This window comes from Rhinolophus sinicus, linkage group LG18 (assembly GCF_036562045.2).
Source record: "Rhinolophus sinicus isolate RSC01 linkage group LG18, ASM3656204v1, whole genome shotgun sequence".
Taxonomy (NCBI): Eukaryota; Metazoa; Chordata; class Mammalia; order Chiroptera; family Rhinolophidae; genus Rhinolophus; species Rhinolophus sinicus.
This window is the reverse complement of record NC_133767.1, coordinates 15,649,140-15,666,042: the sequence shown is the minus strand read 5'-3', so window position 1 is coordinate 15,666,042 and position 16,903 is coordinate 15,649,140. Positions and strand designations below refer to the sequence as shown.

General features: G+C 48.0%; 1 protein-coding gene across 1 annotated transcript in view; it reads right to left on the bottom strand.

Annotated features, from left to right (window-relative positions):
• Positions 1-14,645, bottom strand: part of LMF1 (lipase maturation factor 1) — a 107,904-nt gene extending 93,259 nt beyond the window's left edge. The window contains exons 1-2 of the mRNA XM_074323090.1: positions 14,435-14,645; positions 2,250-2,559 (exon numbers count right to left, since the gene is read on the bottom strand). The gene's annotated coding sequence lies outside the window, so the exon portion shown is untranslated. The remainder of the gene's footprint in view (positions 1-2,249; positions 2,560-14,434) is intronic.
• Positions 14,646-16,903: the final 2,258 nt, after the last annotated feature.

Sequence of the window (16,903 nt, the reverse complement as noted above, 5' to 3'; positions counted from 1 at the left end):
CACACATGCTCAGACTGGTTTTCAGAAATTTAAACAGGAGGTTTATCTTTCCTAACAGTATATTCTAGACATGACTCGGGAAAACTTCTTGAAGTAAAACTTAAAGTGGATATGGTTTGGCTGCCAGGTCCAGGAAGGCATGACCCGAGCCACCGGTTCCAGAGGGAACGTGTCACCTCTGGGCACGACGCTGCAGTGCTCGCCTCTCATTCTCCATAATTCCCACTGTTATAATGGGACACACGCACCTAGAATTCTCCCTCGTCTGGCGCAGACGGAAGCCACAGGCCTCAGAAAGCAGCAGCGTCTTGGACCTCAGGAAAACCCAGCTGGAGGCCTTTTGTGCTGCTCAACAACTACTGACCAAGACAGCGGAGAGGACAGTAACCTTCTGGGGCCGCCCTGGGGGTCAGACACCCCGAGATGGCGACTCCCATGAATCCCACGCGGGAAGGAGCAGGTGGGAGTGGAAGAAGTGTCACTCACCTCACAGGTGCTTTGCGAGCGGGGCCCCCCTGAGACAGCCAGACCTAACCGTGCAGCAGCCCCTACTTCCACTCTCCCTGTCTGGTCCTTTAGAAAAAGAAGATGCGCTAAACCACGTTCCGTTGTCCCCCTCTAGGGAATCAACACAGTCTCTGTATGGAACTGAACACCTGGTACCTGAGCCAAAACGATATGCTGCCGGTCACGCAGTGACCACGTGATCGCCTCACACAGACACGCCCACAGCTGAGTGCTGAGTGAGCGGCGGCGGCACAGCCCTCGGTCTGTCGTTTGTCCCTGTTGCTCCCCAGCGGGCGCCGCTCAAACTGCAGCTGCACCTACTGAAGCCGCCCTGAGGCCAAGGCCGTCCTGCATCCGGGGCCTGACTCTCAACAGGAACTCGCTGACACGAGGCCCTAGGAGCGCAGAGCAGAGGGCATTTCGGGTGAGGAGATGCAGAGCCCTCGTTTAGCAGCCCCGACTCGGGGGAAGCGCGTCCTGCACACGTGCTCAGTGTCATTCACACTCGCCCCAACCCAAGTCCAGCACAAACCGGCCCTTTCCACGCGGGAAGAGGCGCGGCAAGGTCCAGCCCGGACTCCCACTCACAGCAGAGCACATGTGCGCTGGGGACCAGGCACAGACGGCGGAGCTGCGAGGGGACCGCCACACAGATCCCAGCCCACGCCACCGCCACCACCACCGCCACGGGGCCACGCGCAGTAAGCAAGTCAGCTCCTCGTGCCCAGGTGTCGGACCTTCCGGGTTAAAGCCCACTTTCGGGGAACATCACTGTCACGATCCAGGACCCAGTGCCCTCTCCATCCTGGGCCAGCACAGCATAGACTGTCAGGCCACCGAAAAAGCTTTTCTCCCAGAGGACAGATGGCGCCTGGAGGGGCCATCCTGCTGGTCACCCCAGATGTGCTGAGCGCCCTACGTGTCTACACAGACACCCAGGCTCACATGCACTTCCTGCGGCTCTGCACAACCACCCTCACGTCGACTTCCTATGTCTACACAGACACCCTTTCCCAGAGCCATCTTTCAAGGTTTCACCTTTCCTTCCAGAGTCTTCTGTGCTTCCTCTGGTAGGTGATTCTTCCCTGTTGGTGGAACCCAGAACTTGGAAGAAGAGTGGGACCCTCTTCCTCTGACCAGTTTAAATACCCCACAGCACCTCAGGGCCCTGGCCGACCTCCAGGCTATCCTGGGCCACAGGCTGCCCTGCCATACCGTGCACCCAGCGTGCGTTCCCAGAGGACTTCTCCACTTTTCCCGCCTCCATGAGCTCCATTACCACCTCGGAGCTGTTCAGCACTGGAGCCTAGTGTCCCCAGCAGGGCCGGCCTGGTCTGTGACCCCGGGTACTAGTTAGTAACGCTTCCTCTTGACCAGAAAGGAGCAAGAGGGGGTCGGAGCAGCAGGCGTAAGCCTAAGTCATCCCTGCCATCATGTGCTCCCAGAAGCTCACCCGGGGACGTCCAGCTCCATTCCACTGTACTGCTGGCTCTGGAGGCTGGCTATGTGGTCTCTGGAACAATCACGACTGTTCCCAAAGACAGGCCCCTGCACTCAATTTATGGGCAAGTCCCTACCACGGCCTGATTCAAATGATGACATTCTTCTGATCTAATGTCAGAAGAAAGCCTCCCAATCCCTCCTGCTGCCAGGAGATTGAGGTTTGCTCTGCGGCATGTGACATCCTGGGACACTGAGTGACGGCACGCCCGGGTCACGTGTGCCCAGTGCTTCCCACTCACCAGATCTGCCCCACGTTGACCAGGGACATGTAGAGGACCCAGAGCACAGCCATGAGAACCATATTGGCGCAGCCGGTGAGCAGGACGAAGGACGAGATGCCGGCCCCGAGCAGCGCGAGGGCGTCCAGGTTGGAGTCCATGTGTGACCAGTCCAGCAGCCAGAGGACGGTCGGGGCGTAGCTCACGGCGTCCCAGCCAACCCGCCCCTGGAAGTGTCGCTGCACGCTCTTCAGGTAGGTTTTGCAGGGGAGCAGCCCTCTGTCGCCAATCAGCTGCTTGTTCTGATTTAGAGCCACCAAGAACGCCACGCCTGGAAGAAAAAGGAGAGGACAAGAGGTGTGTGAGCAGGAACACAGCGGCCGGCCTTGGACACCAATGGGTGTCTTTGCAACCTGCGGGGGCTCGGCTGGGTGAGAAGACGAGGCAGCATCTGACCAACTGTTTGGAATCAAAGCATGGACTCGAGAGTCTGGGTATTTCTCAAAGTCTTAGGGGAAATACTGTAAGACCCAACCTGGAGAAGTCACATGTGTACGTACTGGGGGTGCCAAAAAAAGTGTGTACAAGTGACTTGTATTCATCTTTTGTTATCGGTATATAGTGAATATTACAATTCTAATACAGTTTCTTCCTTTCTTAAATATGTATACATTTTTTTGGCAACCTCTGTATATATACCTATATATGTTGTATCTACTTACATGTAATATATATATATATATATATATATATATATATATATATATATATATATACACATATATATGATATAGACATACATGTCTATAAACTATATGCCTGGTTACATGTAAATGGCTATAGTGCTACTTCCAGAACATGCTACGGGGCTTGAAGCTCACGATAGTGCTTACACATAAGTCACAATCACTCTCCATTCAAACCACAAGTTTCTGAACTCGTTTCTAACAATTCCCACTCCTACAAGAGCACGTTCACGTCCTCTGGACCTCAGGGTTTGGCACAGACAGGTTCGCACGGAGATGCTCCGGGAGAGTACAGTGCCCCGTCTGTGAACGTAAAGATCAGGGAAACTCCCAGCCATCAAGAGAGAGGCAAGCGAAAGGCAGCTCGAAGCGGTTCCATCTGGACGCTGGAACGACCACTGAGATACTGCTGGGCGGAAAGCACCCCGAGGGAGACACACGCTGCGCTTTGTACAAAGCTAAACGCCACTATGCACTTCCACAGTGACGAAAACTGCGTCACAGGCAGGGCTGAGATTGAACTAAATAACACGGCTGTGGGTTAGGCTCCCAGGTGTAAGAGCCATCACTGCCCTTTCAGGAAGGTGGGGAAGCCCTGGTCCAAAGCAAACGGGAACAATGAACTGTGTGTTTACAGCATATGTAAAGCAAAGTAGAAGAGAAAATAGCACAAAGGCTGGAGGGACATACTGGAAATATACTTAGAAGGACCTTACTACACAAAAAGTAGTAGACGCTTACGTGAACGTAGACTCGGATTAACTTAAAATGTATATTGTAAGTCCTATGGAAGAGCAAAAAAAATTTTTTTAAACAAGTCTAAGGAACAAATCAACACTGATATTAAAATGGAATCATAAAAAAATGCTCATTTAACCAAGAGAAGTCAGGAAAAGAGGAAAAAAGAAACAAAGAACAGAAGGAACAAATGGAAAATAACTGGCAAGATGGCAGATTTTAATCCATCACTTTAAATGGGAATGTTCTAAACATACAAGCAAAGACAGAAATTGCCAGATTGGATAAAAAACAGGACACACATCTATTCTGTCTACAAGAAATCCACTTTAAATATAAAGACACAGGTATATCAAAAGTAAGAGCACAGAAAAAGATATCATGCAAACACTAATCAAAAGACAGCTGGATGGCTCTATCAAATCAGACAAAACAGATGTAAAAGCAAGAAAGGATACAGGGATAAAAAGGACATTGCATAACGATGAGGGAGCAACAAACGGACATTCAGTACTAAATGTGCATGATCCTAACAACAAAGCTTATGTATATAGACTGACCTATCCTAATACGTGTGTACGACATCGGACAGTTAAGTTTGCGAACTCATCCTAGAAAAAGTGCTACATACCTCATTGCGGAGTATCACCACTGTCACCTTTGAAGTACTCCCCTTGGGAAGCTATGCACCAACACCAGCGCCTAGTCCACCCTTCAAAGCAGTTTGGAACTCTTTTTCTGGAATGGCCATCAGAGCTGTCATCATATTACCCTTGATGTCCTGAATGTCATCAAAATGTCTTCCTTTCAATATTTCCTTTATCTTCAGGTAAAGGAAGAAGTCATTGGGGGCCAGATCAGGTGAGTAGGGAGGGAGTTCCAATACAGTTATTTGTTTACTGGCTAAAAACTCCCTCACAGACAGTGCCCTGTAAGCTGGTGCATTGTCGTGATGCAAGAGCCATGAATTGTTGGTGAAAAGTTCAGGTCGTCTAACTTTTTCACGCAGCCTTTTCAGCACTTCCAAATAGTAAACCTGGTTCACTGTTTGTCCAGTTGGTATAAATTCATAATGAATAATCTCTCTGATATTAAAAAAGGTTAGCAACGTCGTTGCCACAAGTTGGCGAACTTAATTGTGAGACCTCGTATATTCTATATATAGTAACGTGATCTAATTGACATTTATAGATTAACATATAGTCTAAAAAAGCAAGACACAACTAGATGACATCTTTAGAGCCTTCTATTCAACAGCAAGATATAGATATAATTTTCAAGTATTTGTAGAACATTCATCAAGACATAACCACAATGTGAGTCATAAAGCAAATATCAACATATAGAAGAATTGAAATCTACAAAATGTGTTCCCTAACCACATAGTAACAGGATGTTATCTGGAAACATACCCAAATCTTTGCAGATTAAACCACACACTTCTAAATAAACCATGGCTTTTTTTAAAAAGAGAAATTACAAAATATTTTTAACTGAATGAGAGTTGAAAACACAACATATCAAAAATTGTGGGATGCCACTGAAGCAGAGCTTAAAGGAAAATTTACAATAAAATACTTATGTTACAAAAATAGAAAGGTCTCAAATCTAACCTGCTACTTTAAGAAATCAGAAAAAAAGAACAAATTACAAAACAAGCAGCAGCAAATTTTTTTAAATGTAAGAGCAGGAATCAATGAAATTGAGAACAAGAAAAAAAAAGAGAAAAATCAATAAAGTGAAAAATTGGTTCTTCGGAAAGATCAATATCACTGATAGACCTCCAGCCAGACTAACCAAGAAAAAGAGAAGACACCAATATCAGGAATGAAAATGGGATTATTACTGATCCCATAGCCATTAAAAAGATAATAAAGGAAAACAAAAGCATAAATTCGACAATTTAGATGAAACAGACCAATTACTTGAAAGACACAAATTACTATAATAAAACACACAAAAAAAGAAATAAAGATATGGTGATGGAAGGGGAACTGACTCTGGGTGATGAACACATAATGGGATTTATAGATGATGTAATACAGAATTGTGCACCTGAATTCTATGTAACTTTACTAACAATTGTCACCCCAATAAATTAAAAAATAAATTAAAAAAAAAAAAGCAATAAAGATAATATATTACAACCAATTGCATCTCAGAAATGCAAGGCTGGTTCAATACGCAAAACTCAATGTAATTCACCACACTAACACTAAATAAGAAAAACCATATGATAATATCAATCAAGCACAAAAAAGCACATGACAAAATTCAACATCCATTCATGATAAAAACTTTCAGCAGATTAAGAATAGAAGGGAACTTCATCAACCTATAAAAGATAGCAACGAAAAACCTACACCCAATAGCATACTTTTCTTCCCCACTATTCCAACATTGTATGAGAAGTCCTAGATAGTGCAATGAGGCAAGAAAAAGAAATAAAAGGCATATATATTTGGAAAGAAGATCTAAAACTGTCTTTATTAACAGATGACATGACTGTCTATGTAGAAAATCCCAAAGAATCTAAAACAAAACAAAACCCCAAAACCAGAAATCTCCTGGAACTAATAAGTGAATTTATCAAGGTCACAGAGTACAAGATTAATATACAAAAATCAATTGTATTCCTGTATCAACAATGCACAAGCGTAATCTGATTTTTTAAAAACATGACAATAGCAACAACAAAAAAAAGGTGCGTAGATAAAATCTAACAGATTCTAATAGAATCTGTATGTGGAAAACTACAAACCATTGATGAAAGAAAATCTAAATAAATGGAGAGATACGTTGTATTCATGGATTGGATATCGTGTTCATGGATCGGAAGAGTAAGCATTATAAAGATGTCAGTTCTCCCCAGTTTGATCTATACATTCAATGTAATCTCAATCAAAATATCCAGCATGCTTTTCTGTAGATACTGACAAGCTGATTCTAAAATGTATATGGAAAAGCAAAGGAACTAGAATAGCCAAAATAATTCTGATGATGAACAAAATTGGAGGACTCATATTATGCAATGTCAAGACTTACTACAAGGCTACAGTAATCATGCAGTGTGATATTGGCAAAAAGGCACATAAATCAATAGAACAGAATAGAGATCGCAGAGGTAGACCTACACAGTCAACTGATTTTTGACAAATGTGCTAAGACAATTTAATGGAGAAAGATAGTCTTTTCAACACATGATACTGGAACTACTGGACGCCCGTATGCAAAAATGTGAACCTTGACACATACCTCACCCCTTACACAAAAATTTATTCCAAAAGGACCATGGACCTCAATGTAAAATATGAAAGGATAGAATTTCTGGAATAAAATACAAAAGAAAATCTGTGTGACTTGGGGCTAGCAATGAGTTTTTAGATACAACACAATGATCCATGGAAGGAAAAAGTGATAAATTGTACTTTATCAAATAAAAACACCTCGTGCTATAAATGACACTTTAAGAGAATAGAAAGACAAGCTACAGATTTGGATAAAATATTTGCGAATCACGTATCTGATTTAAAAAAGAATCTTGTATCTAGAATATTCAAAGTACCGTTAAAATTTAACAATAAGAAAACAAAAACCCAATTTTTAAAAAGTCATCTGTTTCAAACAAAGAAGATACACAGCTATCAAATAAACACATGAAAAGATGCTCAATCTCATTTGTTACTGGGGAAATGCCAATTAAAACCACAATGCATTATCACTACACACCTATCATAACAGCCAGAATCCAAAACACTGAAAACACCAAATGCTCCAGAGGATTCAGAACAACAACTCTCATTCATTGCTGGTGGGAATGCAAACTGGTACGGCCACTCTGGACGAGTCTGGCAGTTTCTTATAAAGTTAAACACAGATTTACCACATGACCCAGCAATTATACTCTTAGGTATTCACCCAAGTGAACTGAAAACACATTTACCAAAAAACCTACATGCAAATATTTATAGGAGCTTTGTCCATAACTGCTAAAATTGGAAACATCGATATCCCTTATTGTGGGAACAGATAAACAAACTGGGGTACATTCATACGAAGGAATAATATTCAGAGAGCAAAATGCGGGAGCTGTTGATTCACGCAACATCGTGGACGAATCTTCAGTGCATTTTGCTGAGTAAAAGAGTTCAGACCCAAAGGCTACGCACTGTAGGATTCCGTTCATACGACACATTGGAAACAGCGAAACCACAGGGACAGAACACAGATCGGAGCAGGAGTGAGTGCGTGCACAGGGGAACACAACTACACTGCAACGTACTGCGTGATGGATAACTATGCATTTGTCAAAGCCCATAGACCTGTACATCACACAAGAATGAACCTTAATGTATACAAACGCTCAAAACAACCCAGCCAGGAGGTCAAGGAATGCCAGGATGGAATGCAGACTGTGACAAATGAATTGAACTCTATTGCAAATGTGTAACAGATCACAGTGAACTGGAGGGTGAAGGGAGGACCGGCCCAAGTAACTCTGGAAAATGTTTTCAATGAAAACTGTAAGGACAAAGACAAAGAAACTGTATATAAACACTGGGGTCTAGTTGGTTTTTCTCATGGGGGTAGGTGAACAATTCTGAAACTGCTTTGCATGTGCACTGGGGGTGAGCAAATCAACAAAGCGTGATGGATGGTGGGGCAAGATTTCTCACAGGCGGAGAAGGAAGTTCCAGAGAAGCAAGAAGGGGAGGCCCACACACACCTGTGCACTGGATTCGAATCAGAGATGCCAGTGTGACCTCACGTTTACCTGAACATAAATTCAGATGGATACTTGGAGTGACCACACATGTGCATACACACATGTAATCTAGCTCTGTCTGTTAAGAGGGTCTGGAAGCAGGGACAGCCCGTAGCAATGGGTATTCCCTGGCTCCCAGATCTGGGGTTCCTAACACCACTCTCTAATAAAAGGAACCAAGGCTCCTGAAGAAATGGCTGATTTTAGGGCTGGGAAATATGAGAGGAGCTGGCAGTGTCCTCTAAAGGAAGGAAGTGCTCGAAAAACAAAGTCTAGAGGCATGTCCCAGGGACATGGGGGGCAAGCGGGAAGACCCACCACTCACCAGAGCCAGACATTTGACACCACAATGAGTAATGGTGTTGGACCACAACCTAAAGTAGAGCTCAATGTGGTGGCTGATACATAAATGGGGAGAAGACACAAATCTTCCTCACAGAGGAATTCCAAATAATATATGGAGATGCCCCTATGGGGGCGTTGATGCTGAGTCCTCCCCTCCCCCGGAGCATCGGCTGGACTAGGTGACCAGCTTCCAGAGGACAGAGAATGGATGGAAAGAGCAGAACTTGACAGAGGAGATACCTGGCCGTCCTGGATACCCTGAGTAAAGATGTAGAGGGGTGTGGCACCGCAGAGGGTCAAGTGAGGGGGCAGCAGAGAGCCCCCACAGCAGTGCCCACCCAACGTGTGTGTGTGTGTGTGTGTGTGTGTGTGTGTGTGTGTTCTTTCCTGACTCAGGCTGTACACTCCAGAACCAGCCTGGGCTCTTCCACATGGGGATCTAATTAGCAATGGCTAAACAGCTGGATATCCTTCCTCCCTGAAACCACAATTCACACTCCAATGCCATGGAAGAAAAACGAGATTTGTTCTCACCAATTAAATGGTTTAAAAAGTGATTCGAAGGCAAGGAGCATAGGCAACTTCCTACCTTCCTTATCAGGGAAAAAAAAGTAGACTGGATTTAACTTGCAGAGAGGAAAAAAAAAAGCCTATTTCAATGTCCAGTCCCGTTACAGAAACGGCTAAGTAGAAAGAATAAACAAAAATGTCACCAATATCACGGGATCTCAAAAGCTAAACTAACTAACCAACCAGCCTTAGAAAGGCTCAGTCGGCCCCCCAGCCCCACTCTAAGAAGGAAGGGGACAGCCCTCTCCCCCACTCTAGGAAGGAAGGGGTCGAGGCATGGAGATTTCTCAGCTGCTCACTGTGAGGTAGTTCCGAGACTGACCCAAGAGAAGTAACCAGATCATCTACATATGCATTATCAAGGATGTCTGCAAATATTCTTTAAAAATCAAAAAGAAAAAAAAAAGTTATCTCTCCTTTCAGACAAATCGCTATAAAATTAAAAAAGCATCGGCCTTGCCAAGTCATTCACCGGGCAGTTTTTATTGACGGTAGTTAAATTCTGGCCTTGGCACAAAAGCCTCTGACACTTTTTCTTTAAAGGCTTGTCCTGCAGAAAGCTCAGAGAGTAGGCAGTGAGGTTTGTTTTTAAAACAAACTGGAAGCATTTTACAGAGAAGCTTGTAAAACCAAGCAGAGCGTTTCATTAGAATTTGAGTGGCCTGGAGGAGAGAACAAGAAAGACTGTCCCAGGAACTCTCAGAGCTCTGGAAGCTCAGAACAACATAGAACTAGGCAAGATTTCAAAGATTCTTTTGGTTCCATTTTTCCCTCAAAATTTCCAAAGAACAGCTCAGAGTTTAGCCAACAAGGGTATGAACGGTTCTTCTCTGCTGCTTTAATCCTGTGCTTGGGTGTCGTCTGAGAGCCAGGCTGAGCCACAAGATCCCAAGAGACTTTATTTGTTGTGACCAAGAGTGTAACAAGCTGCTTTTAAAACGTGTAACCGAGATTCAACTCACAGTTCTCAAGTAATGAGTGTTAGTCGAGGGAAAAAGAATAAAACTCTACTGTATGTGATAAAAGAACACAGAGCAAATGCACAAACTACACACGACAAGCATGGTATCACACAATGCATCTAAGCCATAAGAAGGTACTAGAAGTAAAACCAGGAATTACAGTTGTGCTGAAACTACCTTTGAGATCCTTTCAAAGTGGGCTTTTTAAAGAAATGTTATGCTGAGGACTCTGAGGTAACAATGTGAAAGCTGTGAGATAAGCAGCTTTGCTTATGTGTCAATAGTTCTCCACTGGTTCCAATGCTCACGGTTCCTTCTGGAAGATCCACACACGTTTCTCAGCAGGCCGTGGCAGTCACAGAGGTAGACTCCACATGGGGTACAAGGGCCAGGGCCGGGGAGGGGCCTACCTTCTTCTCCATCTTAGTTTCATGAAGTGGCTTTTCAGGCTCCAGGCAAGCAGGGGGGCTCGATGGGTTAGTGGGGGTGTGTTTGGGACCCACTGGGGTGCTTGGGACAGACATGGGCCTTAAGTCAGCACACTGGGTGAGGCCAGAGAATCTCATCCAGAATGGGGCAGGAGTCTTGAGATGTGTTGAGGCCCCTGGGAAGGAACAAGGGAGGGACTTCACGTAGACCTGCCATTAAAGAACGAGGACCCAGAGCGACGATGGGGAGAGAATGGCAGGGTGGCAGAGACTCTAAAGGCTTCCAGAGAGAAAACTAGGGCCCTGTTATACTGTCATAAAAGAATTATTTAGTCTCCATCCCGGTTGCTGGCACAGAGCTCCTAAAACTCTGGAATTTCCTGCATGATGGGGTGAGAGGAGCATCTGTTGTTATTCATGAACAAGCCCCTTTCAACTTTACCTGCGTTTATACCCATGAGGTGACTCTGGAGGATGAGGGCTGGTTGCCAGGGGAACCCACCTTGTGAGCAGAGAGTTGGAACTTTCAGCCCAGCCCCTGACCCCCTTGGAGGGGGAAGGGCTGGGGACTGAGCAGATGAACAATGACCAATGATTTAATCGCATGTGCAATGGGACCTCCACAAAAATCCCAAGTTAAGGGGTGCAGAGAGCTTCTGGGTAGTGAACACGTGGAGATGCTGGGGGGGTGGCGCTCCGGAGAGGGCATGGAAGCCCTTCCCACTCCTTCCCTGTGCATCTCTTCTGTCTGTTGCTCCCGAATCGTATCGTTTTTAATAGATCAATAAACATAAGGGAAGTGTTTCCCTGCGTTCTGTGAGCCCTTTTGATAAATTGTGGAACCTGAGGAGGGGTTGGTCGTGGGAACCCCGATTTATAGCTGGTCAGTCACAAGCACAGATGACAACCTGGACTTGTGACCGGGGTCTGAAGTGGGGGTGGTCTTGTGGGACTGAGCCCTCAGCCCGTGGGGTCTGTATTAACACCGGGCTGTTACTGTCAGAATTGTTTATCACGAGGGAAAGATGCCACGTTTGGTATCAGATGTGTGCGAATAGAAGAAAGAACATGTTTCCCTTTAGTCACTTTGCATAAGAAGAGGCAGAGTGTGTGAAGACTTCTTAACACCACAAAGTTCTGAGGAAAACTGCTGTGACAGAATGGGAGACCAGGGCAAATCAATAATTTCCACACGTGCAAGGAAAGACACGGAAAGTTCACTTTCTCCAAATCCTTTCTTAAAAAGTTGTTTGGGAACATACGCCAGCAGAAAGAGAATAAACAAAAGAAGAAGACATGAGATGCAAGGAACTATGAATACAATTGGAGTACCAGGGGGCTTTGCGGGGGTGCAGTCTGGGAACGGAGTGTCCACACCCAGAGGCTGAGGCTGATTGGGGAAAAGGAAGGGGAAGGGGGCACCATTGGAGAAGTATCCCGCGGTGACAGAGCAATAATTGATAAGACCATGTGCAAAGTCAAGGAAATTTTATGGAGCAGGAGATACCCCTAGAAGACAGAGACAGAGGCATAAATAAAACACTGTGCTTGGGCTGCAAGGAGCTACAGGTGTACGGACAGACAGGTACGTTAACAGCACTAAGAATTCTAATAAATGTGCAGAGGGTGAAGGAAGCATAGGGCAAGGATCCAGTCATTATTCAGCCTTGTGGTGGGGTTAGCAGTTCACGAGAGCAACTATAAAATTCAACAAGTGAAATGTGTGGAGAGCCCCTATGGTATTGTGGACAATCCCTGGGACTTAAGGGACTCTGCGGTGGCTTACAGTCCGGAGATCCAGAACCCTCTAGAAAGAGATCAGTGCAGGGTCACTGCCCACTTGCCCCAGCCATTTCAGCCAGAGAACCTCATCCCTGGAATACTGAAAACAGGTTCCTTTATGCAGCTGAAAAACACCGATTCTATCCCAAATATACTTGCGAGGTAGGAAAAAAAATTAATCTGCCAAAACAAATCATTCTGTGCTCAGCACCAGGCTTAAAATATCTGCTTGACCCAGTGGCTCAAAACTGTTTCCTTCTGAATTGAACAGAGAATCCCCGTGGAGATCAAAGGCAGCCCACTCATTTGAAAGCCATGAGCCAGGTTTTCTAAAGCTGTGCTCTCTGCAGACGAAGCCACTGGGGTTTTTCCACTGTTACAGGCTCCCCTTTTAAAGGTCTATTAAAGTCTCAGAGATTAACTTTGTCTTGACTTCATCTTTTGCTAAGTGACAGCTCAAACGTTTAGAATGACTGTTTCATCCTGAGGAGGATAAAGCAATACTGCAAGAACTATTTTTTCTATTATAACTTAAAAGAGAGAGAGGGCTGAGCTGAAAGCCCATATTGGCAATCACACAGCACACAGAATCCCTCCAGAAAGCCTTGCAGTGGTAACGGTGTGTCCACTGTGTGCTAGGAGGTCACCTGCGTTATCCAGGGAACAGGGTGCCCAGCCTCACCCTCTTGGGGTGCTGCCCACTCCTCAGTGTTTGTGGAAGGTCGCTGTCCAAAGAGCTCAATGCTGCTCTTTCTTCCACATACGAGGGAAGAGAGTTAGAAATTAAGTTGAGCCATTCAGTGACCAGGGCACACAATCACTGCCAGGTACCATCACCCTCTGGAACCCCCTAGAAATTAACTGCCCACTGGCCCAGGCCATCTCAGCCTGGGACTGTTCCCATTGGTCTCCCTCACTTCCAGGTTTGTTTGAGAATCTGAGTTTGGTTTTACAGTCACAACTGCAGGTTGGGTTTATGAAGCCCACACTTGTGTGTCCACTACTGCTCCCGCGCTCAAGGCGTGTGTATCCTTCTGGGTGTAGGGAGCCGGGCGGGGGAGGTGGACTCAGCGCTGGCGGCCAGGTCAGGCAGGCATCGACGTGCTGGGCCCGGACTGACTTCTCTTTGGCTCCGCAGGCTGGTGGGCAGGCCCTGCACTGCTGCGGGCTGAGTAGTTCTCAGCTTGGTCAGATGTGGAGCTCACCGAACCTCGCAGGTGTGGCGCAGGCTTCACCTGCCGCTCCTCTTAAAGCCGAGGACAAGCCTCCCACGAACATCAGGAGGCAGAGGGAGCGCCTCGGCCCCGCTCGGCCTGCGGGATTAAGACTCAGGAGGCTCCCGCAGGGGCTGCCCGAGGATTAGGACGTGTTCGTGGGCTCGGAGGCGCAGAGCGGAGACGCTACTCAGCCGGTTAGGCTGCTCCAGGGTCCGGGGCAAGGTTGCTGCTCAGGGCGCTGGACGCCCACATCCCCGCTTCCCCAGCCCGCATCCGGCTAACGAACTGGGAATTCTGCAGCGCGGCCCCCAGGCTGGCGGAACTCCTGCGAGGGGGCCGTCCATCGCCGCACTCAATTTGGGGGTCTGACTCAGGGTCCCGGGAGTCGACGGCCGGCGGGAGGGGCTGGGGAGGTCCGGGCGGGCGACAGAGGGCAAAGGGATCACCTACGAGGACCCTCACCCCGCCCAGAACTCACCCAGACCCCCGGACCCGGGAGAAGAGGGCGCAGAGTGGGAGCGTAAGGCACCCGGCTCCGCTGGGTACCCGCCTGAGGGGCGGCCTGGGGGCGGGGCGGGGCAGGGTCACGGGCGGAGTTCGCGGGCGCGCGCAGAGGAGCAATATCGACGGGGCCCCGGGGCCCCCAGACTCACAGTAAACGAAAGCGAGGGCCCTCAGGAGCACAATCCTAGTCAGCCAGAAGGTGCCCGCGCGGAGGTGGGCCGGGAAGACCGCGGGGTCGCGCCCCGGCCCCGGCGGAGACCCAGGCTCCCGGCCAGTGTCCCTCACTTTCCGCCTCCTCAGCGATTCCTCGGGCGCCGCCATCGCCGGGTTGTCAGGGCGCATGCGCGAGGAGCGCCGCGCGCAGGGACGCCCCGCCCACACCAGGAGACCACGCCCCCTAGGTCTGACCCCTGCCTATGCTTGGGAGGACACGCCCACTTGCTGGGAGTGTGCCTCAGGCCTGCGCGTCCGCGCGTCCCCCGCAGGCCGAGCGAGGTACTGCAGCAGTAAGAGCAAGGAGCTGGGTACCTGGGAAGAGGGCGCCCATCACCCCACCTGGAAGGGATTGACCCACTGCATTCATTCATTCACTCATTCATCAGCCAACGTTGCAGAGGGCCCCCGGTGCACTCCCGACGTAGGCGTCTGCCCTGATGGACCCTCACTCTAGGAAGGGGGCAGAAGGCACTCCAGAAGTAGAAACGCAATGGGAAGGAGACTGTTGTAAAGGTTGTCTGGCCAGTACCAGGGTGGGCCTGGTCAGCGTTCAGGGCAGCTGGGCTGTGGGCAGCAGAGGCCCCTGGTGGTACTGCACTCCCTCTACTGCTCCTGCAACGTGTGGAGGACTCACAGCCCGGCAGAGAAAAGGCTGGAGCAGTGGCTTCAACCCAGGGCTCCCGGCTATCACTGCCTGCATGGGTTGGGTGGCCAGGTGCCTCACAGGTGTCCCCTCCCTGACTTCTCATCTCCGCTGTCCAATGAGTGTCACATACCTAGTGAAGGACTAAGCAGGCCTTGCAATTCAGCCAGATCCTCCAGCTCAGATCAGCAAAGCCCGTTGGACAAGCAGAAATCCTACAGGCTCTCAAGACTGGATCTCCAGCAATGGGGGAAAGAAGTGCATTGAGGACTCATAGGAGGGAAGAACTTATTGACCAATGACCCAAGCAGAACCCCAGTAAAGACACCGGCAATTCTACATTCTGAGGATAGAGCAGGTCAGACACTACTCAGGAGAGGTGGCTCCTAGAGTGTGGAATTGTAGACATTCCTTAGAGGAAAGAAGGTGTGTGCAGGACAGAGTAGGCGTTAGAGCCCTACGGGTCATTGGGTAAACTGTGGGACACTTGGAAGCAAATCATCGAGGTAGGTTTTTCTTATTCGTCAGAGCTCTTTACATATTAAAAATCCTATTCTTATGTGTATATTGCAAATGTTTGTCTTAGGTTTTTTGGTTTTAAATCTTGCTCCTAGTGTTTTGACATACAAATTACCAGTACTTGTGTGGTCAAATGATCAGTCTTTCTTGCTTGTTTAATTGTATCTTCACCACCTGTAATGTGAACCCCATGAGGGCAGGGACTGGCTCTGGAAATATAAGAGCCCCCAGATCTAGGTCAGACCAGCAACTGCTGGAACCCCTCCCCAGCCTCTCCCCCACCACCACTGTTGGAGTAATAGCATGTATGTGCATCTCACAGTGTGATTTTTTTTTTTTTTAAGTTTCCTTTTCTTTCCATTGAAAAACCTTCCCTTTGGAGCCCAACTCTGAAGTGGGGCCTGTGAAAGCTGTTGCAGTGGGTAGTGCAAACATCTTCCACATCCCAGCGAGGCCCCAGCAGGGAAGCATGTGCCCAGAGGGTTCACAGTCTTGGGGATCAGGACACAGCTCTGGCCCATGCCCTGCTACCAGGTCCTTCTACGGGAACCCACAACCTGTATCCCTCTTCCCCTTCGTCCAAGCGCTTGGGCTGAGCCACCATAGCTGTTTAGGGAGAGCAGGGAGAATCCAGCACCCTCAGCCTGAGCCCGCCCAAGCTTCCCTGGGTCCTCCTTTGGATTCGGGAACTGCTCAGAGGGCAGGAGGGGAGGAAGGACAGCGCTGCCATCAGGTGTGACCCTGGGTGCTGCTTTTCAGGTGGGAACAGTCCTCACAAAGGGCCCTTTGTCTTCAGCTTCCCCTGGCCAGCGCTGCATTGTTCTCCCCAGAGAAGAGCACAATGGGGCATTGTGCAGAACAGAAAGGGGCCCCTTGTCCAGCCTCCAGCTTGCTGGGCTCCCAGCTCCCTCTCCGGGTTTGCCCAGGGTGGGCGAGGCCATTGAAGAGGTCTGCTAGGAACTCGTGTTCTCATGTTTCCTCCATCCTGGGAGCTGACCGTGGAGGTCGAGTCCAAGGGTCCAGAGGAGTGGACCCCACTGACAGAGCTCCAGACGACGACAGGCTGGCCAAGGGCTCAATTCTTGCCCATTCAGCCTGAATTTAACCACAAGTGCGCTGGTGTATTACTCAGCCATAAAAAGGTGTGAAGTACTGACACGTGCTACAACGTACATGAATCACAAAACCATCATGCTAAGTGAGAGAAGCCACACACACAAGGCCACATGTGGGATTCCAT